Source organism: Telopea speciosissima, chromosome 11 (assembly GCF_018873765.1).
Source record: "Telopea speciosissima isolate NSW1024214 ecotype Mountain lineage chromosome 11, Tspe_v1, whole genome shotgun sequence".
Lineage (NCBI taxonomy): Eukaryota > Viridiplantae > Streptophyta > Magnoliopsida > Proteales > Proteaceae > Telopea > Telopea speciosissima.
The window spans coordinates 48547025-48570399 of NC_057926.1; the positions used below are offsets into that span (position 1 = coordinate 48547025).

Here is a 23375-nt window from a genome sequence, read left to right on the forward strand (position 1 = left end):
TCCTCTTATTCTTAAAAGATCGGATTCTCTCATCCTTATAAGATTGTAATGATAAAAAATACATTGGGTTTTGTTAAACCCTAATCATTCTTCATACAGTGAACTAGAACACGATTGGAAAAGGAAAATAGGAGTAAACGGTGTCTATGGTGTCTATGTACCTTGCACCCATGTATGTTGGAGATGATTTAATAGAGTCCTCCACAACGAAAACCTTAATCAGGATCTTCTCCAGTCTCCTTGTCTCACTTGCACCTCTCGAATTATTAGTGGGAAAAAAAAAAAAAGAATGAGATCAACAGACTGCAAGGACCCCAACCTTGTATTTATAATACAAAACCCTAATCATTGTCCACCCCCACAATAGAAATGACTAGTTTACCTATATTAACATCACAGTGGTCCCAAATCGGGTTTTAAGCTCATGGACCCACACCAATAGTTAGGGTATAATTAATTAAGTCCATTAAAAACCAACAGTCTCTCACTTGGACTACATTAATTATACACACCTCCCTACTGGCTTAGCCAGTGAGTTACGTTGCAAATTATCACTTTAAGACCTTGATTCAGCCAACAAATCGACTCATGTCGAATAACAGCAGAAGATGCACCTCAATATACGGTGCATAACTTTCTATCAGTCACAAACACTTGCCTATTTGCTAACCAGAATTGCAATATAAAATTAACCACGACAACCAATCGGTGATCACATAAACCTTGTTGTCATGCCTTTATGGGTTCTTTACTTTGATATTAACCAACGGTTCTTGGACAAACTTCCACAAATCTGGTTAATACCTAACCTTGACTTACCACCTCTGGTACAAAAGGGTTCCTGCATATCAACAGCCTCTGTAGACGCTGATTTTTTGTCATCCCCTAATTGGCGATGATGACAACGAGACATGGACGATGGGCGACGCACTCTCCCTCTTTTCAGACCCAGAGATACCTGACCCATAAGACCAATAATCATGCTGAGCACAAAATGGCCCATTTTAGGCTCAAAAACAAAGAAAAATGACACTGCGCTCCCATGGCACCGTGGACTCTTCCCACGGCACCGTGGGGATGTGTACCCAGATTTCCACGGCGCCGTGGAAAAATCCCCCACGGCGTCGTGGAGGACTTATCCGGCCAAGAGAGAGAAGGGGTCCCTCCCTATAAATAGGAGGGTCCCCTCCCACATTTCCCAAGGAATTTTGGGTAGAGAGACCCTCCCCAAGTGATTCCTAGCCTCTTTTCCTCCCTTTCACCCTCATTTCTCCTCCTTCTCTCATGAAAGTGTGAGTGCTTGAAGTTTTCTTGTGGCGGACAGATCCTTCGATTGTCCCTCTGAGTATAGAGCGTTTTTGCTCCTTGGCGTTATTATCCCGTCTGTGCACGGATAACCATCAAAACTCCTTTATTACAGACGTTATTTAGTCTGTTTACCCCTCCCCAAATCACTTGAAAGAGTCGTTACTCTGCCGAGAAAGAATTGGCGTCAGTCCATTCGTCTATCTCCCCTGAGCCAGGGGAATACAACCATACAGGTACAATTACCGCATTTTTGTTGATTCAATGTAGTCCTTTCATATTTCATCGTTTTAGTCCACATTTATCATATATGTAATGTAATTTATTATGTTTTAGTTCAATTCATAGTATCTGAATATAGTTCATAATATCCCCCATCCCCGTAATAAAAGAGAGAGAACATTCGTCCTTATGTAGCATCTAACACAGAGAGACCGGCTTCGGCAGGGCGAGGTGGGTGCCTAACACCTTCCCACACTCGTAACCTGACCCCTTACCCGAACCTTTGGTTGGACCATATGGAGTCACGTAGCCCGATTCTGCTCACAACGGATAGGGCTACACCTAATGGGTCCTAGGCCCTAACCCTAGGTGGCGACTTCACATTACATTAGCATATTTTAATGCATGATCCCAATCCCTTATTTATCAATATTATACATTGACAATATTATCCATATCCATATACACACACACATACATCTCCCAAAATCCTATGTCGCCATATACCATAAGGGCTAAGGAAACCCTCGTCCCGAGGGACCACGGTACTTACAGCCTCGCAAACCCTTCTAGTAGTCATTGCACTCACTTATTGGGCCACATTAAAACACATTCGATTTGTGCTCAGTCAACACAGGAAATGGAATAATGAGACCTCTCAAAAACAATACAAACTAGGGAGAAAACTTTAGAGAAACTTGAGAGAGATTGAGTACAAGCGAGAGTGTGAAAAAATACTTGTAAACCATCATACAAACTCTCCAAAAGCATCATCTATTTATAGAGGATAATGACCCCTTAGAAATAAACTTCCCAAGGGATATGTCCCTTCAAGAGATACAACAAAAAATCGACACCAAAAGAAGAACCACCAACTTCAGTCAAAATCGACCGACGTTGAACAGAGCCAAAAATAATAAAAAAAAATATTGTGTAAGTTTATTGTATAAGATATAACAATCCCCCACAAGTTACAAAATACCGACAAAATGGAAAATGAAACGACTGAGCACATTAGAACAGTAGGACACCTTGTTGTAGTTATCTTTTGGACTTGAATCTATACTAGGCCTAACAGCCCACACTACAGAGTATGGGTGAAATCAGAATTCTTGAAATTTTTCTCATTGGTGTAGTCGTTGCCTTGTCATCCATATCCTAGCATTCGATCTTACTAGTGACTCTTTCGGTTAAATTGACATTTATAACCGGCTTTGTCCCATCTTAGAATCATGTTTGTTTAGAGAATTCATCTTTAAATATCTCATTAGTAGGCGGACTCACCGCTTACATCCATCTGGGTGAACTTATAGTGAGCACCATAGTTAGCACCCTCCCCCCGAGATTTGTGAGTTATGACTAATTAAAAGTTTGTATTCACCCTCCTTTCATTATGGTGGGTACTATTTTCCCATCTAATTGAAATGAGTCAAAACATAGTAGTACTAAAGAAGTCATTTGGTGACTTCATTTTTATATTTTGAACCTAATTCCAAGGATCTTCTCTCACATAGGTTGGGTATCCATCACATAACTTATGTCACAGACTTTTAGAGCTCATTCCTTTAGATGTATACCACAATAGTGTTCAAAGGCTTATATCATTTTTGTCTTCACTGTATGGACTCGATAGTATTATCTTCCTTAGCTCAATAGCTATATGTAACCAAGACATATTAGTTTTTATTTTTCTAGGGGCCAAACCTATTGTATTTTGTGTTACCACTTATATTAATTTGACTTTGGTCAATAGACTTACATATCCAGATCTGATTTTCTTACAAGGAAAACCAAGACCCTCAATTATAGTAGGTGGGGATCCAGCAGTCTAGAGACTCAAGACAGCCATAGATTTCCAGTCATCAACGAAAAGAGAGTCAAAAGGTCAATAGTTTTGATTTCACTATGATGTCAAAAAATAAATAGTGCCTTTCAGAAAAAAAAAAAAAAAAAAAAAAAAGTAAAATAATTAATGAGTAATTCCTTCACCAACCCATTCTAGAATTCCCAAACCCCTATAGGGTTTTAATATGAATCTCAAAATAACCCCGCAACATGCATCCTCTCTCACCCATCCTTCAGTTCGCGGTGAATGAATTCCCATTCACTGTGGTTGAAGGAAAATTTGGTCCTACTAAGAGCACTAGTCAGTAAAAGAAAAGCTAAATGTGTTTTCACTCATCTTATGAAGTCATGTTTTCACATAGATTGAGTCAAAAGAAAAATCAAATAATGTCTGTTTAGAATTTTTTTGTGTTTTTTAAATGTAATGTATGTAGGAATGATGCAGCACGATTCACATACTAATAAATTTACTTTAAAAAACACACACAAAAAATAAAATTACAAAAACACCACTCACGGTCTACATAATCAAGAGAACAATTTTAATTGTGAGCTTTTGAAAAAAAAGAACAAAAAGATATGGTTTTGTGGGGGCAAACCGCGTCTCCCCTTAGTGGTCCAAATACCAAAGTAAGCAAAATGGGTCCTTTGCGTGGGTTTTGGTCCTTTTCTTCATTGACGGACAAAAGTAGGTTTTCAAGTCAAGTCTCAAGCCCATCTCATGTACTCGACTTTGAATCCAAATCAACTACCCACATGGGAACGGATGGGGACAAAAGACTAATGGCCTCGACTTTAGCTAATGGCCTCAAAGTTATAAGTGGAAAGACTTGACTTTCAACGTCTATCTAGCGTTAGTTTGGTGGAATATTTCCGTTGTTAGCAATACCACTGTATCCTCCTTTAAAAAGGATTAACAGATTAGCTACCCAACTCAAATTAAAAGTATTCATTTATGGTTTCTGCATTTGCTTCCCAAAAAATTTGATTCTGATCGATCATGGCACTTCTGCAGCTTATTCTAGTTTTTAATTTCCTCTTCTTTGCTGGGAGCTCATTGAGGCTGGGGAACGAGACGGATCGGCTTGTTTTGTTGGAGTTGAAGAAACAAATTGATGATTCGTATGGAACACTAAGTTCTTGGAATGATTCTATCCATTTCTGCAATTGGGTTGGGATCACATGTGGGCATCGTCATCAACAACGGGTTATCGGCTTGGATTTACAAGGGAAGGGCTTGGGAGGTAAGATTTCTCCTTCCATAGGAAATCTCACTTTTCTTCATTTCCTCCACATTGGAAATAATAGCTTCCATGACAAAATCCCCCAAGAAATAGGTAATCTGATTCGACTGCAATACATTAGTTTTGAAAACAACATTCTCGAAGGAGAAGTTCCTATCAGCTTGGCCAATTGCACTCGTCTAAGAGAAATTCGCTTCTCCCGTAACAATCTTGTCGGGATGATTCCGGATGAATTATTAATTTCCTTGTCAAAGCTGGAGATACTTTCTATTAATGAGAATGGCTTAACTGGAAAAATACCAGCTTCTTTTGGGAACATTTCTTCCTTCCGAGCTATCTCTTTGGCTGGAAATGAACTGCAGGGGAGCATTCCAGAATCCTTTGGTCAGCTAACAAACTTATACTTTCTATCACTTTCTAGAAACAACCTATCGGGTATGTTCCCTGTCTCACTATATAATCTCTCATCTCTTGAAACGATTTCTCTTCCATATAATCAATTGCATGGGAGCCTTCCACGAGACATTGGCCTCACTCTTCCAAATCTTAAACAACTAGGAATTGGAAGGAACCTTTTCTCAGGGATCATTCCGAGTACCATCCCCAATATTTCAACACTCGAAAGGATTGATCTTGGTGGAAACAGTTATGTTGGTCCTGTCCCTAACAACTTAGAAAATCTTCAAAACCTTAAATGGTTAAGTATTGGAGAAAATCAATGTGGAACAGGGGAAGCAGGTGATTTAGATTTTGTAAATTCTTTGGTCAATTGTACACATCTAGAGCATTTGGACCTACACCAAAATGATTTTAAGGGTCCCATTCCCAACTTCAAAGCCAATCTCTCAACACAACTCTCAAAGCTTTTTCTGGGAGGGAATCAAATATCAGGAAGCATTCCTACTGGGATTGAAAATCTCGTTAACTTAACTTTATTGGCCATGGGGTTTAACTTTCTCAAAGGTAACATTCCATCTAGTATAGGGAAACTTCCAAAGCTTCAAAGATTATCCTTGGTTGGAAATAGCCTTTCAGGACAGATACCTTCCTCATTAGGCAATCTCACTGTTTTGTATGAACTCCGCTTAAATGCCAACAACTTGAACGGAAGCATTCCTTCAAGCATTGGAAATTGTCAACAGTTACAATACCTAACCCTTTCTAATAATAGCCTCCAAGGTCCAGTACCTAAACAACTCTTCCTTATTTCGTCCTTATCAATATCTCTTGACTTATCTTCTAATTTTCTGGCTGGTTTCCTACCAATTGAAATCGGTAACTTGAAGAGTCTTTGTACAATAGATATCTCTAATAACAGATTGTCTGGAGAAATCCCCTCCTCCATTGGTGATTGTAATAGTTTGGAACATCTTCATATGGGGGGCAATTTTTTTGAAGGAATCATTCCTCAATCCTTGACTCTTTTGAAGGGACTTCAAGATTTAGATCTCTCACTCAACAACTTATCAGGGAAAATCCCAAAAGATCTTGAGAAACTTTCAGCATTGCAAAGTATGAATTTATCCTTCAATAATCTTGAGGGGGAGGTACCAACAAAAGGAATTTTTGGAAATGCAAGTGCAGTTTTGGTGAATGAAAATGACAAGCTTTGCGGGGGAATTGCAGAGTTACATCTGCCTGCATGCACAAACCATGCATCTACAAAACGAGCAAAGTCCAATGCTTTAAGAATAGTGTTGACGATAATCGGTATCGTTCTTGGTTTTGTTTTGATATCTTCCTCTCTTATTCTCTATTGGATAAGAAGATCAAAAAGTAAACCTCCATCCACACCATTAATCAGCGACCGGTCATCAAAGCTTTCTTACAAAGAGCTCTTCCAAGCTACTGGAGGATTTTCTTCAGCTAATTTCCTAGGTTCTGGTAGTTTTGGATCTGTATACAAAGGGATTATCAACCAAGGTGAAACCATTGTCGCGATCAAGGTACTCAACCTTCAAAATCCAAGAGCTTACAACAGTTTTACGGCTGAATGTGAAGCATTAAGAAACATTTGGCATCCAAATCTTGTCAAGATTTTAACTTCCTGTTCAAGTCTTGATTCACAAGGCAAATGTTTCAAAGCCCTTGTTTATGAGTTCATGCCCAATGGGAGTCTAGATGATTGGTTGCATCTACGGATGGAGGCAAATAATCATTCAAGGAGTTTAGGCCTTCTTCAAAGATTAAACATCGCAATTGATGTGGCTTCTGCATTGGATTACCTTCATTACCATTGTTATGTAGCAATTGTTCATTGTGACTTGAAGCCAAGCAATATTCTACTTGATAGTGATATGACTGCACATGTTAGTGATTTTGGTTTGGCGAGGCTACTTTTAGAACATGACGATAATTCAACTCAGGCTCCAACTAGTACCATTGGGATAAAAGGATCTATTGGCTATGCTGCCCCAGGTAACAAATAAACTATACAATTTTATTTCGAATTATTAGTCAATATATTAAATTTTGATTTTGTAGATCTGAATTCCCTTTACTAAGTTGTTTATTTCTATTCTAATTAGAATCCGTTGTAGGGTATTAAACATGACTCAATTGATGATTTAGAAAAAGGGTCTAGTTCTAAAGATCATGTTTGTCAGGGTTAGTGTTCCATTCTAACTATTATCAGATATTCAGATCATGTGGAGGATAGTTGATTTAGTATATCAACTCCCTTTTCTATCTTAATTAGAGCGAGTCATGGTTTTATCTATATTCACTTGTATTAGGAATTGGTTATACTATGAACACATTGGACCTGGTATCTAATTGGTCTGAATTTAGATTGGATTTCTACATAATGAAAAGAATCATGGTTCCCAAAGTCAAGAAATTACCATATAACTTGCTACTTGATTTGGGTTCAAAAGCGGTTAGCGGTGACCATTGAATAAGTCTCTTCAACTTGAGTTGGGTTAAAGGCACGGAATGTATTTGCACCGTCTTGAATGCTATGTCCACAATTTTCATATTTGAGATCGTAATTTCTTGTGTAATATGAAAAATATACAAATCACTTGTTGTTATACTAACAAGAGGTTTCTAAATTTCAGAATATGGCATGGGTGGAAGGGCAACTATAAAAGGGGACGTATTCAGTTATGGGATCCTTTTATTAGAGATGTTCATAGGAAAAAGGCCAACAGATCAGATGTTTACTGATGACTTGAATCTACATAACTTTGCAAAGGCATCGTTACCTGTAAACGTGATGCAAATTTTAGATCCAACACTCCTACCCAAGGAAGAACACAGCAAAGAAAGTGCAGAGGATGCTATCAACAGAGCAAAAGATCTTAGTCATAAGGCAAATAGATTGCAAGATTGCATGACTTCAATAATTGAAATTGCACTCCAGTGCTCCATGGAATCGCCAAGAGCACGTATGAACATGAAAGATGTTGTGAGAGAACTACATTTAATCAAGGGGAATTTCTTGAAGCTCTATCAATGCATAGCAACTACGCTTGATTAGAAGGTGATTCTAACTTTATTACTTTTGTATTTCTTGTGTTGTTTTTGTGCTTAATGCTCATGAAAAAACTGATGAAAAGAAATTTCTTGATCACGCAGTAGAGGTAGGCTGATATAGAATTATTCGATGCCAACAAGATTTGCTTTTATTAGGAAATACCAAATTGAGCAGTTTCGCTTTCAATTTTGATTAAAAAGTACTTTTTGAAGAGATAAAATAGGATCGGACATGCCTGATATGCGTAAATGCTCTAGCTGCCATGCCACCAACACTCCCTGGATGTCATTACTCATTACTCGTTAGTGAGGGAGGATTGCTTTTTCCAAATCCTCATCCTCTCAATTTGCCTGTCCGTACTTGACGTCAAATACATCTAACAGAGGGGGCAAAAATGACTATCCTACCCCTTGCTCATACACGCTGCCCGAGGTAAAATCTACTTGGGGTCCACCTCCCTCTATTAGTGTACTTGACATCAAGTACGGACAGGCAAATTGAGAGGATAAAAATTCTATCCTTTGATCACCAATGGGGTCCACAGAACTGTGTTTGTGCATGTGTCAGATGGGTGAAGATTCTTCTTGTGTGGCATATGGGATGACAGCGCACATGGGTAGACGATCCCGACTCTTTTTACTACTCAACCCCACTAGCCACTTGGTGGGTTAGTAGAGGAAAATTTCATCCTCTGAGGCTCTGAGGCTCTGAGGCCCTTGAAGGGTTCTCCCTAGTGGAGTTTTCTATCCAATGGAATGGCATGGCATTGTATTAGTTAGGGGTGTCATTTTAAGGTCTACACCGACAGGCTTGACCCTAGAACATACGTGTTTTATATGCGTATCTGGCCGTATATGATTAAAAAAAAAATTATATTTATGTATAGATAGGGTTTATGTTCTTTGTGCTGCAGCGTAGCTTGTGCCTAGTCACATGGGTCTGCCATTCAGGGGGATAGGATAGTCATTTCGCCCATCCTTGTGTCTGAGCGCAGCCTATGCCCTCGGCACAGAAAACATTTGGCCTTATGTATAATCAATAAATATGGTAAAATACTCATTTTTTACAAAGACATATATTAAGCATGTACTATACGGCAAATCCATATAATACATTTTAAAAACGGTAGTTCACTTTTAAAAAAAAAAACCAATAATCCCTCCAAACCTGGCCAAAACCTGAAGCCCCTAAATGGAAAAATATACACTGCAGTGCAAGCTTGAGAGCTCGATGGAAAAATACAATCCAATGATATCGAATTCAAGAAAAAATAAAAGAAAATGTTTTGCATCGAACTTGTACCGTTGGATGAAGCTTCATCCATGTGTTGAGCTCTCAACCCGCACTGTAATGCATTGCCGCAAGATACCCGCACTGTAGAGGATTTTATTCCCAACCAAACCCTTGTCTTCCAATGATTCTTCCTCCTTTGTTCTGCAGCTGAGGCAGCAGTATGCGGTTCATCTTCCTTTGTGCCAGAAAAAGTGCAGCGGAGTGCTTCTTCTCCGATAGTAGCTTGAAGCGAAGAGCTCACCATTTCGATTACAAGACTGGTCGAGGCATGAGCAGAAGAAGGCACCAGAGAAGAGAATAGATCGTTGGTCGAATGATCCTCAAAATCTGTCTTTTCTGTACAGAGGAGGTTTATTTCTCGTCGACATCGAGAAATCGAAATCAAAATCGGAACTGAAATGCTGCGAAGAGGATTCAAATTTGCTCATCTACCACGGGAGCTGCAGAAATGAGAGACCTTACCAAATTTGTGCTAAACAGAGCTCAAGTTCCATCATGCATAATCCAATGTAGCGAGATCTGAATTCCTTTCCTCTATGATGCAACTGCCTTCATCCCCATGGTTTGATCCACCGGAAGTGAGTTCTAGACTCAGATTCTTTACAGATTTCAGTTGTAGAGCTTCTCCAGATTCTTCAGAGGAACTTCGCTTCCCAACTCCTGAGTATTATTCCCTTTGGGATCCATTTCAGTGTATGATCATGTAGAACCTTCTTCATATGAAAGCATTACTTTACCTGAGGATTGGTTTCAATTATGATCTTCAAAAGCTTTTGACTTGAAATCCCAAGTCCCAACTACATGTGTGATGCATAGTTCATTTTCAAGTTTTATTTTTTATTTTTTGGGCTTGATATCCCAAATGCACAGGGTGTATATGTTGTTGCATAGTAAATATATGCTCGTATTTTTACATCCAGAGTAGTCTTATTAAATATGTATTATCGTATTAATGTGTTTACCAGAAAATTATCGTATTATTATCGTATGTATTTTATTTCATCGGATTTTTTAAACTTGTTATGACAGTTAATTGTTGTACGTATTCGTACCCGTTCAATTGTTGTTCATGAACTTACTAATTAAGGCAGTGCCTTCCAGATTTGGCTCCTCTACAATCAGGGGTGTGCCCCACATCTTGTGGCGTAGCACCACAGCTTGCCACATGGGCGAGGTCCACTTTGGACGGCTTGGATCGAACTTGGAAAGCTAGGCATGGTGCACATGCGATGTATAGGAGGATTTCTAGATTTTGAAATCCGGATTTCCAACTCGATCTAGACCGTCCAAAGGAGAGAGCTCACCCACGTGGCAAGCTGTGGTGTCACGTCACAAGATGTGCAACGCACCTCTGTACTATAGAGGAGCCCCATCCGTGCCTTCCAGTCAACAAAAGGAAAGAAAAATTATAATAAAACCAAGTAAGGTTGGGTACAGGTTTTAACTTTTAAATATGAAGCCAGGGGTCCTTCCAATCATCACAAGTGGTTGGAATAAGATAGAGGACAAAATTTTCGGTTCACATAACCACTATCCTAGGGTTTACAAACCCCTGCTAAGGTTTTTGTATGTTCCAAAATACAATGCTTATAGAATGGTTGTGGTGATATTCGGTGTGGTTCTTGGTTTCCTTTTGATATCTTCCTTTCTTACTTTCTATTGGATAAGAAGATCAAAAAGTAAACCACCATCCACACCATTAATCAGTAAACGGTTCTTAAAGCTTTCTTAAAAAACAACTCTTCCAAGTTACAGGAGGATTTTCTTCAGCAAATTTCATAGGTTCTGGTAGCTTTGGTTCTTTATACAAAGGGATTATCAATCAAGGTGAAACCATTGTTGCAATCAAGGTACTCAACCTTCAAAATCCAAGAGTTTCCAAGAGTTTTACAGCTGAATGCGAAGCATTAAGAAGCATAAAGCATCCAAATTTTGTCAAGTTTTTAACTTCCTGTTCAAGTCTTGATTCAAAAGGCAAAGGTTTCAAAGCCTTTGTTTATGAGTTCATGCCCAATGGGAGTCTAGATGATTAGTTTCATCTATCGATGGAGGCGAATAATCATTCAAGCAGTTTAGGCATTTTTCAAAGATTAAACATCATAATTGATGTGGTTTTCACTTTGGATTAACTTCATTACCACTGGTATGCGGCAATTGTTCATTGTGACTTGAAACCAAGAAACATTCTACTTGACAATGCTATGACTACACATGTCGGTGATTTTGGTTTGGTGAGGCTACTTTTAGAACATGACGACAATTCAACTCAGACTCAAACTAGTACCATTGCAATAGAAGGATCTATTGACTATGCTGCCCCAGGTAACAAATAACCTATACAATTTTATTTCGAATTATTAATCAATATACTTAATTTTGATTCTGTAGATCTAAATTCCCTTAATAATTTCTTTTTGTCTATTCTAATTAGAATCTATTGCAGGGTTTTAAGTAAGACGTAAATGATGATTTAGAAATAAGGACTAGAACTAAAGATCATGTTTATCAGGGCTAACTATTATTAGATATTTTGATCCTGTTAAGGATAGTTGATTTAGTATATCACACTTTTCAAGCTTAATTAGAGTGTATAATTGTTTTATCCATGTTCACTTCTACTAGGATTGGTTATACTATGAATGCATTGGACCTGGTAGCTAATTGGACCGAATTTAATTTGGATTCTTATTAACATAATGAAAATGAATCATGGTTCCCAAACAGAAGAAGTGACCACATAACTTGCTACTTTTGAATACTATGTCCACAATTTCCATGTTTGAGATAGTAATTTCTTGTGTTATATGAAAAATAAGTGAATCACTTATTGTTATACTAACAGTAAGAGGTTTTAAATTCCAGAATACGGCATGGGTGGAAGGGCAACTATAAAAGGGGATGTATTCAGTTATGGGATCCTTTTATTAGAAATGTTCCCAGGAAAAAGGCCAACAAATCAGATGTTTATTGATGCCTTGAATCTACGTAACTTTGCAAAGGCAACTTTACCTATAAACATGATGCAAATTTTAGATCCAATACTCCTACCCAAGGAAGGACATAGTGAAGAAAGTGAAGAGGATGCTGTGAACAGAACAAAAGGTCCTAGTCATAGGGCAGATAAATTACAAGATTGCATGACAACAATATTTGAATTTATACTCCAGTGCTCCATGGAATCGCCAAGAGAACGTATGAACATTGAAGATGTTATGAGAGAATTACATTTACTCAAGGGAATTTCTTGAAGTACTATCAATACAGAAAAACTAGGCATGATTAGAAGGTTAATTCTCATCAATCTTAGAGCTTTTCTATCTTGAAATTACAATAAAATGAACCAAAACCCAGATGTCCTGAAATACAAGTACACAATACATTCAACCTCCAGGAGACTGTGATAGGAGATAATTAGGTCGTTTGAAAGAGGAAAACCAGTGGATCAAGAAAGTAGCATATGAACAGTTCCTTGAACACATTGTGATAGGAAAGGTGAACTATAAATTGCAATGGATTTTCTTCTTCTTGCAAACTATATGTGAACATAAGAATTATGCTAAAATTCAATCAATCCACAACCAATTTGTTCAGTAAAAAGAATCAATTTGAAGAGTCAAAACATTTGGAAGGAAAATTTTAACCATAAAAAAACAAGTTTTGCAATAACTATTTACAACATACAAAACTGTTAAGGAGATGGCATAAAATATGGGATTGAATTTTCTGTATGTATCATTGATATAATGAGTAGTATATATACAAAAGAATGTGAGGGTCAATCACATAACAAATATGGAAAGAGCCTAATCTATTCTTAAGAATATGTTACAGGATCAATTATCCTAGTCATGGGGTAGGTATGAAAACTCATATTGTAAGACTCCCCCTCAAGTTGGAGTGTGCAGGTTACAAACGCCCAACTTGGAACTTAGGTGATGAAACGGTTCCCGGCCGAGTGACTTGGTGAATAGGTCGGCCAGCTGATCAGAACTAGGAACCTTTGTAGGGCGAATAAGGCCTTGTTGGAGTTTCTCACAAACCACATGGCAGTCTATTTCAATGTGCTTAGTGCGTTTGTGAAAAACAGGATTAGAGGCTATATGAATGGCCGTCTGATTGTCACAATATAGTGGTGTGGGGGATGTAGGAGGAATCCCTAAGTCAGTCAACCAAGATATCTCACAAGTTGCAACGGCCATAGCCCGATACTCGGCCTTCGCAGAGGAACGTGACACAATAGTCTGCTTCTTTGTCTTCCATGAAATTGGGTTAGAGCCCAGTAGGATGCAGTAGCCAGTCATGGACCGGCGAGTCATAGGACACGTGGCCCAATCAGAATCACAGTACCCATAGAGCTGGAGAGAAGTAGTCGAAGAAAAAAATATGCCTTGCCCTGGAGATGCTTTCAAAAAATGGAACAATCGATGCGCAGCATCTAAATGTGGTTGGCAGGGTTGGTGCATAAATTGACTCAAAATGTTAACTGTATGAGCAATCTCAGGCGGGTGACAGTGAGATAAATTAAGCGCCCAATGAGCCGCCGATAAAGTGATGGATCTGATAATAAATCCCCATTGGAATCTGTGAGATGTAAATTCTGCTCCATAGGCATGTCCACGGGTTTGCTCCCCGTGAGGCCACAATCTGACAAGATGTCCAAAACGTATTTCCACTGAGAAAGATATATTCCTTTGGACGAGCGGGCAACCTCAATGCCTAAAAAATATTTTAAAGGACCATTATCTTTGATGCGGAAATGTTGAAATAGGAAATCTTTGGCTGAGTCGATCAATGTAGCAGAGGTGCCAGTGATGATGATATCATCCACATAAAGCACTATATAGACACATTCGTTATTCCTCTGTAATATGAATAAAGAATGGTCAACCTGAGACTGAGAAAACCCAAACTGTATAAGGGCGCCTGAGAACTTGGAAAACCACTGGCGCGATGCCTGTTTTAAGCCATATAAGGATTTAGTAAGCTTGCAAACAATATTCTCTCCCTTTTGACGATATCCGAGGGGTGGTGTCATATAGACATCCTCCTCAAGATCCCCATGTAAGAACGCATTGTGAATGTCCATTTGATGTAATAACCAGCCCTGAACAGAAGCCATAGCAATAAGAGTGCGGACAGTCACTAGCTTGGCGACAGGGATGAAAGTATCATGAAAGTCAATGCCCTCCACCTGATTGTACCCCTTGGCGACAAGGCGAGCTTTGTAACGCTCTATGGAACCATCAGAACGGCGCTTGATCTTGAATACCCATTTGGACCCAATCGGTTTTTTCCCTTAGGGTAAGGGCACCAGAGACCAGGTATTATTCTCAGACAGGGCTGCAATTTCAGCTTGCATCACATCACGCCATTGTGGATATTTCATGGTCTCGACAAAGGTTGCAGGTTCACCTGTCCTAGCAAGAGAGGAAAGGAAGGCAACATGTTTTTGGGAGAAACAGTTATATTGTAAATAGCTGCTAAGAGGGTGGGAAGTACCTTGGCCGAAGAGGGTAATTGCGAAGGAATAAACGAGACATGATAATCATCGAGATGCTTGGGTGGGACCCGATTGCGTTGGGGATGAGGAGGGAGTAAAGGAGGGGTGGGAGAGGGTGGTAAGGGAGGGGAATCGGCCGAGGAGGAAGAGGTTTGGGATGAATCAGATGGAAGTGGGGAAGGGGTACCGAGAATTTCTAAATCATCCGTATCAACCTCAGTCGTCACAATGGGGCGCACCAGGGGTGTAGGAGAAGGAGCGGTCTGGAAGGGGAATATGTTCTCATGAAAGGTGACGTCACGGGATACCACAATTTTTTTGAAATCTAAGTCATAAATACAATAACCCTTTTAACCAAATGGATAGCCTAAAAAAACCCCGGGCATTGCTCTTTTATCAAACTTGTGTTGGGCTGCAGTATTACGGGCAAAGCAAAGGTAACCAAACACCCATAGGTGAGAGAAACTGGGTTTTATACCAAACAATAATTCATGATGCGTCTTCCCACGCAACACAGGGGTGGATAGTCGATTGATAAGGTGCGTAGCGGTGAGCACATAGTCGCCCCAAAACTGTAATGGTAAATGGGCTTGAAAACGTAGCGTCCGGGCAACAGTGTGAAGGTGTTTATGCTTGCGTTCCATCACCCCGTTCTGTTGTGGGGTGGAGACACAAATCAATTTATGGATAACCCCTAATTGTTGAAAAAATTGGTTGATGGGATGATTTAAGAACTCGGTACCTTGGTCGGAGCGATTAATTTTTATTGTGACACCAAATTATCTCTGAATCATAGCAAAAAAGGCCTAAACCAAAGTTGGGACTTCGGTTTTTGTTTGCATAAGGTAAAGCCAAGTGCTGCGAGAAAAGTCAATCACAACAGTTAAAAAATATCGTGCTTCAGATAAAGAGGGGGTATGATATGGTCCCCAAACATCCAAGTGAATCATATCAAAGCATGCAGTGGTAGAAATAGAGCTATTTGGAAATGGCAAACGATGCTGCTTAGCAAGAGGACAAATAGCACAGGGGCATTGCTTATTATTATTAAAAACAATATCCGGATCTAAAAGTTTTAAAGAAGGGAGAACAGAGGAACTCGGGTGACCCAGGTGGCAATGCCATAAATCATTAGACGATCCAGAAGCTGAAATAATCGGGCATGGAGAAGCATCCAAGTAGTAGAGATCGCCATGTCGTTTACCCATCGCAAAAATCTTCTTCGATCGAGGGTCCTGAAAAACTTCACAAGAAATGGTAGAAGTAATTTTAATTTAGGAATCGAAAGTAAATTGAACCGAAAAGTAGGAACATAGAGAACATTTTCAAGAATGAAATTGGGAGATAAAATAACAGTACCAATATGAACAATAGGAGTTTGGGTACCATTGGGTAATGTAATGGGTAATGGAGAAATAGGATTAGAAATACTAAAAAATAATGATAAATCAGAGGGTATATGATCCGTTGCACCGGAATCAATTATCCAAGGATTGGAGCCAAAAGAGGATGCTAGACAAATGTTACCTGCAAGATTTGTGAGAGGATAAGGATTACCAAAAGGTAGGAGAGCCAATAACTGCTCAATCTGGGCAGCAGACAAGGTCGGTGCAGAAGAGCTGGAGGCCGCGGCAATCAGAGAGGATGGGCGTGTAGCACCACGGGGTGTGGTGGTGGTCTTAGGAGTGGGATGGCCAGTGCTGTTGTCAGCGTACCCGTGCTTTTTAAAACAGCGTGCCTCAGAATGACCATCCTTGCCGCAAAAATCACAATGATAAGCAGGCCTATTGGAACGTGCAGTGGAGCCCTTCGAATAACCTGTGGCCATGGCAGCATGTTCCACCTGAGAAGATGGGAGGGCGTGGATCTACCGTTGGCGTCCTTCTTGCAATAAAAGAGAATATGCCTAGTGGGCAATGGATCCATAAGCAATATTTGGCTGCGAACAGCGGAGTAGGATTCATGGAGTCCTTGCAAAAAATCCATGAAGGAATCAGTCTCGACATGGCTTTAGAGAGTGGCGGCAGTGCCACAAGTGCAAGTGGGCATGGCCCTGTATGATGAAAGCTCATCACGAAGACTCTTCATTTTAGTATAATATGCAGAGATGGAGTCAAGACCCTGACTCAAAGTGGAGATGGACAGGCGGATTTCAAAGATCCGGGGTGCATTCTTTTGAGAAATCGATCATGAAGATCGAGCTAGGCATCACGAGCCTAGTCGATCCAAAGTATGTTGTGAGCAATATTAGGAACAATGGAGTGAACAATCCAAGACCTGTTATACCCGCACCCCGGGAGTATAATTAATTATTAATTCTTCCCCGTGACGTGTAGTTATCACTACCACGTATGCCGGTGAGTTGTTCTCACTGGTGGTCAAACCCAGCTATATTGACCATAGTACGAGGTTGCCCGTGGAAACTAGTCGGGACCATGGAGGTTGCCCCTTGACGTGTCGTGGATAAGTAGTTGACCAAATTTTATTGTGTGCTTACCGCCCTCTCAAAGCCCTCGAAGTGTGGTCCAAAGGCCCCGACCTCTTATGGTGGGAACCACCTTCCTACTCGCATCGGATGCAAGGTTACCGGCTGCCTCCGACCCCGCATCCAATGTCGCCGACAAGGACTCTTGTGGGTGAGACCCTATGGCTAAGGTGCTATTGGTGCCCTGCCATGTTTGACCCTACCCAAATAGACCCTAGGTTACATTTATGAGGCCTTATCCAAATAGGCCAATAAAGGTGATTTTTATATGAGAGAGAGGGGTAAGACTATTCCTTAGTCTTTCTTTTTCTTTCTCTTTCCTAACCTAATCGTGAAAGGAGAGGAGAGCTTTGAAGAGAGGAGGAGAAGGAGGAGAAGGAAGGGAAGAAGAAGAAGGAAACGGCTGCTGGGTTTGGAGCTTTAAAGAGGGCACCTCGTGTGTACCTCAAACCAGGTAAGCCAAGTGCCCTTTTCCCCCATTTTCTCTCTTCCCCTTGCTCGCTTGAGCTTGGGTGGTTCGTTGGTTGCAGCCCCAAGATGGGGATTTCTTTTTGGAAACCCAAAGGGTTAGCTCGAGCCATGTGTAGTTTCCCTTGTAGGATGCTATCCCATTTTCATTACAATCCTATAAAGACCTCTATTTTGACCTCTTGTGAATCTATTTGATTCTAAAGCTTCAACCACCAAAGAAAACCCCAAATCTGGATTTTTGAGCTTTTGATCCTTTAAACCCCCTTAAATCTTTGAATGTTGGGTGTTTCTAAAACCCAAATAGACTCCAAGACACCCCTCCCAAGTCCCTTGAGGCTTAGAGAACCAAATGGGACAACCCTGGGCTTTTAATGACCTTGAAATCACACTTGGGTTGCATCGGAGGCAAGACTGCGTGAGTCCGATGTTTGCCTCCGATGTGTCCCCGAGCTCGCAGGAAGGTCGGAGGCAAGGCCGGAGGCAAGCCGCCGAGTCCGACGTTGCCTCCGATGCGTTTTAAGGCTTATAACTTATGTAAACTATGGGGTTTCTCTATGAGGCCTCCCCTACACTCTCTCACACTCTTATTCACTTCCATAGGCGCCAACATATGTGCAATGGAGTGATTTTGAGCGGAATCGTTGCGCTTATACAAATTCCATTTGAAGTAATTGGTGAGCGGGTTTGGGTGATGTTTGAGCTTGTTTACTATTGCTTATTCATGCATTTATGAATTATATTGTGACATTATCATTCAAGCATGATTGCATATTTGCATTTATTCTTATTCGATGATGATGATTTGGATGATATGGATTTGTGTTGGGTTACGATGGCCGGAAGTATGCACCGAACCCCGAATTACGTGGAATTGTATATTGCATCTCATTCTTGTTCAGTATGCGCCGTGTTGTGCCGGTACCGGGTGTTAGATGGAATGGGACGTTGACACACCCGGATGTACCTCTCAACACGATAGGATTCATGTAGTATATCCGTGGTTAGGCTCATTCCCTATGCTACGACCCTTACCAACAGGGGTTTAGGTGTTGGGTAGCGAGCACCCGCCGCCTGTGGAGAGTTAGAGAGGCCAGGCCGGGGTAGTAATGGTTATCGGGTCCGCCTCGGGTGGTGATGACTACGACCGGCGCGGGCTCCATAGTAATAATTGAGGTTGCATTGTGGTGAGAATGGAAGGATCCACAATGTCTTCCCGAGTTATTGCAGTAGCATATACCCATTGACTTAGCATTGTGTGTTAGGTGGTAAATGAATTAATAATAGCATGCACCATGGACTATTTGTGATTGTGTGATTGTGCATCCCCTTTTCTCTCTCACTAGCTCGGTGGAGCTAACCCCCGTGTACACATTCTTTTTAGATTTGGATGCAGATGATTACTGTGGAGCTAGAGACAGTGACTAAGGATCATGGCGATGGTTGCCCATGATGATTGTGCCTACGGGCTATACTGTTACTTGGGATCGCTCCCGCTTTATTATTTTTGAGCATTGTGTTTTGTACAAACTTTTATGTTTTACCTTTTGGTAGCTACTTGATGGTCATAGGAATTTTGTAACTATGTTACTTATTATCATTAGCCAATGAACATCTTATAGTGATTTCTTTTACGCTTCCGCAAACTCGATTGTCTTGGAATGTAATATTCCTTTGTCTTTCGTACTCGATATTATTGTATTTTAATATTGGTTTATGATCGTGAGTTGGCCATCGATCGAGATCCTGGCGGTGAGGTGGGATGACGCGTGTCACCCCAATCATACCCGATATTGTATTCTATCCCTTGTCGGGATAGGGGTGTGACAACATGGTATCAGAGCAATGATGCTCTGCACCGACCACAGTCTTGCGGACTCTTGATTTACTCTCCACAATTAAGTTCTAAACTAAAAATCTTCAAGAACATAAATGATTGTGTGCGACATAGGAGAAGACTGATTGTGGTGAAACAAGGACTTAGAAGATAATAGGTGACATGGAACTTAGGACTTGAACCTTAGGCTGTTAAGCTACAACTATGTAATTGCTTGGTTGAGTCTTAAGTAGGTCATAGATGGACAATTATATGCTATAATTCATAAACACTAATGAATCAATCATAACCAAGCACAAATATCAGCAATGATTTAAACAAGAGAGAATTAATCAAATACATAGAGATACATATAAGATTAATTACAAATATCCAATTGTTCCAAATCTTCTTGGGAGGCAATCATATCCTCCCCATTTTAACATTCATGATTTCATCTTTTCCAACAAAAACATATGACTCCATCCTACTCAATCAAGAGATACTAATCTAAACACCATAATTGTTCCAGATTCTCTGCTTCGGCATAACTGTGTCTTTCCCAACTCAAAATGCAAGATCTCATCTGTTCCAACTCAAAACATTTGATTCGGTTCATCTCAGATTAAATATACAAGTCTACCATTTCTAAAAGTTCCCAGTTGTTCATCCTAAGACAAGAACTAGAAGAACTGATCCGAGATAACTTCAATTTGTTGAGAGAAAGTTGGGATAGTCATTTCCACCACCGCCACCATCGCGACCAAGAAAGGTGTTGATGTCATCTACCCCTCTCTCGATACCCTCTAGGCGCCGAGTCTGGTCGAAGAGTTGCTTCGTGACCTCATCGAAGCCTTCCACCACTCGCAGGTTCAGCCGCCTGATGGTCGTCTGAATGTCAATACCTCCCACCTGATGAAGGTATAGGGATTCCTTCTAGGTGAACAATAGGTCTTTGCTCCTCCAATGGACATGTTGATAACACCAGGCCAACTGTGCTGCAATGAAGGCTATAGGAACCCCCTTGACATATGAAACAACCCGATAGTTTTGTGTGCCCGGGTTCCCGGTGTTCAGATTTGCATAGAAATAGAGAATGAGTTTTGGGTAGTATGGTTCAGGAAGGTTGAGAATGTTGGTCCACCCCAATGCCTCGAATCTCTGCCCCACCATGTAAGCTTTGAGATCATCCAATACTACATTCCGCCCTTCCACTATATTTTTTTAAGCGAAAGTAGTCTTGGTAAAGCTCTTGGTCCTCTATCTTTTGAAACTATAGTGGATCTAGCACAGCTGGTGCAACTTGTTCAACGCATGCACGCTGTGTTCTTGGAGCCATTGATTGTTTTAACCTGCAGCTAAAAGCCAAGTAGATAGCAAATTAATAACTTGAATGCTAAGGCCTAAGTAGATGATCAATGTAAGGTTATGAGGTTTAAAATCTAGCCTTTGATTCTTTTCCCAAAGCAAATTAAATTACAGCAATATTCTTAGGCTAGAAATTTTTGATTTTTATCAAATTGTGATCTAAGAAGTTGGGAAAAAAAGGAAAGGCATGGCCATTATGTGAATGACATGATAAATAATGAAGATTCATGGTCATAATATGCCTAAAAAGTAATATTTTATATAAAATAGTGGGTTCAAGCGAGAAATGGGTTTATTCAATCATGGAGCATGCCTTGAACTTCAAAGAAAATTTTCAGATTTTGTGGTTGAAAGTTTGAATCTTGGAAAACAAGTAAATATGATTTGTGACAACTCAGAGAATGTAAGCTAAGCCCTATCTAGTAAGACCGAATCAAATATGGCAAAAGAGAAGAGGAAAGATTCTAAGGATTTTATCAACAATTATGTATACAAGAAAATATGTTTGAAGATAAGACAATGTGATAATTTTCTATGAGATTTTATGGCATGTAAAAGAATTAGATTTGAACTTGGAGAGTTTTCCCAAAATATTGTGAATTGAGGACTTTACCACAACCAAAACCTGAACATAATCCTAGTAAAATTCAACTAGACATGACAAACATAGCAACAATCTCTAAAATGTTTGCAAAGACTTGAAAATTTATAAAAGATGCAATAATCAAACAAGGATCCAACAACTTAGTGTCATCGATCAAATAGGGCTTGATTTACACCTAAAAACCCTAGTTCCGGCCAATCGATTTTGGCATGGACTTGGTGTACATGGCTATGGGATTACAAGCAAAATCAAGACATGATCACAACTTGAGATGATTCATCCCAAATCCAAGAAAAGAGGAAGTAGAAATGGGAAGAAAGCCATATCTTGAACAACGAGAGTTGAACCTTGAGGCTTAGGATTACAAGAAAACCACCTAAGGGGGAGCTTGAACGGAAGTCCCTGAGAGATTTTTCTCCCGCGGTTATGTCCTTTTCTTTGGAGCCAAAAATGAGTTTTAAAACTCGTGGCTCTGTTTTGTTAAAATTCTACGAACAAACGAACGAATGGATCCACTTGTCGTGAATCTGCTCCGCACAAAACTTGAAATTATCATTTTAAAACTGTGCGGATCAACGAACGGATCCACACTCATGCGTCCATCCGTAGATCCGTTTGACTTCAACTCTCTCTGCCTTTGAGACTTCTGAGACCGGACGAATGAACGGATTTGCATTCTACATCCGCCCGTTAATCCGCTCTACCTATTTTCACGGAGGAGCCACGAACGCACCCGGAGTGCTGACGTCGCTTGTGAGTCCACCCGATTTTTTTTTAAGATTTTGAGCCTATTTTGGAGACCTTTTGACCACACCTATATGTGATGATCTTGTGCCTATACCCTAGATCGACCACCCCTGTTGTGTGACCCATTTGTGGGGACCACATGAGTCTAGTTAATACCTAAAAATTGAAAGAGGTTAGGACTTGTACCCGACTGGGCCAGCTAATAAGAACTAGCAGGCATTGGTAACCGCTGTGACTCCTCTCTTACCTAAAAGGAGAAGAGTTACCCTTAAGGATGAAGATCCTTAGACCCTATGAATGTAAGGACTCAAACCTTATGGATAGGGAAACCTAAATCTATGCGGGTAGAGACCCTTAAGGGGTGCGAGAATCTAAACCTGTGGGTAGGTACTAGGAAAGGAAAGTAATAGGCTGGTTTGGGCTGTTTATTTGAGTAAGCCATGAAGGTCACGTGTATTTGGAAGTCACTCATAACACCTCAAGCTAGTGATGACTCTATTTGGACTTTACTTGGTCCATCCAAACCTTGTTTAGACTCATAGAGAAAGTCCTACACCGTGATTCGACTTTTCAAAGAAAGGACTTAGCGAACCGTACCGAGAACTTCTTGTTCTCGGTGGATTGACCTAGATGACAGATATGTCCATAGGAATTTGAATGTAATTATTGAATCTATGCCTACATATTGGTGTGATATATATATATAGTTATCCCTTAGAACCTTGGACTTGTGTGACTAGAGTGATTCTCTCGGTACTATAAGTATGACTTACCTCGACCTTTGCCGTGAAACTAGTTGGAGCCCCGACCTTGGTTGACCAAACCTTAGGGTAATGAATAATAAATTTAATGACCGAGTAGGTTAATTATTGAGACCCGCTTGAAGAGTTGACTTGGACCAAAACTATTAAAGGGTTATTGGTTATCGAAAGAGGACCGATGTGGACTCTTCCTTGTGGGATAACTCGTGTAGTAGGCTTAAAGGTTGTGAAAGTTGAAA

The 23375-nt window shown here is 40.2% G+C and overlaps 1 protein-coding gene and 1 long non-coding RNA gene across 2 annotated transcripts in view; one reads left to right on the forward strand and one right to left on the reverse strand.

Moving 5' to 3' along the window:
• LOC122645265 (probable LRR receptor-like serine/threonine-protein kinase At3g47570) overlaps nucleotides 1-23375 on the forward strand; it is a 62505-nt gene that overhangs the window by 30575 nt on the left and 8555 nt on the right. The window lies entirely within an intron of this gene.
• Nucleotides 7931-22131, reverse strand: LOC122646745. Its single transcript, XR_006330687.1, has 3 exons — nucleotides 22121-22131; nucleotides 18553-18557; nucleotides 7931-8057 (listed from the first exon to the last, which is right to left on the reverse strand). It is a non-coding gene; the product is annotated as an uncharacterized LOC122646745 (long non-coding RNA).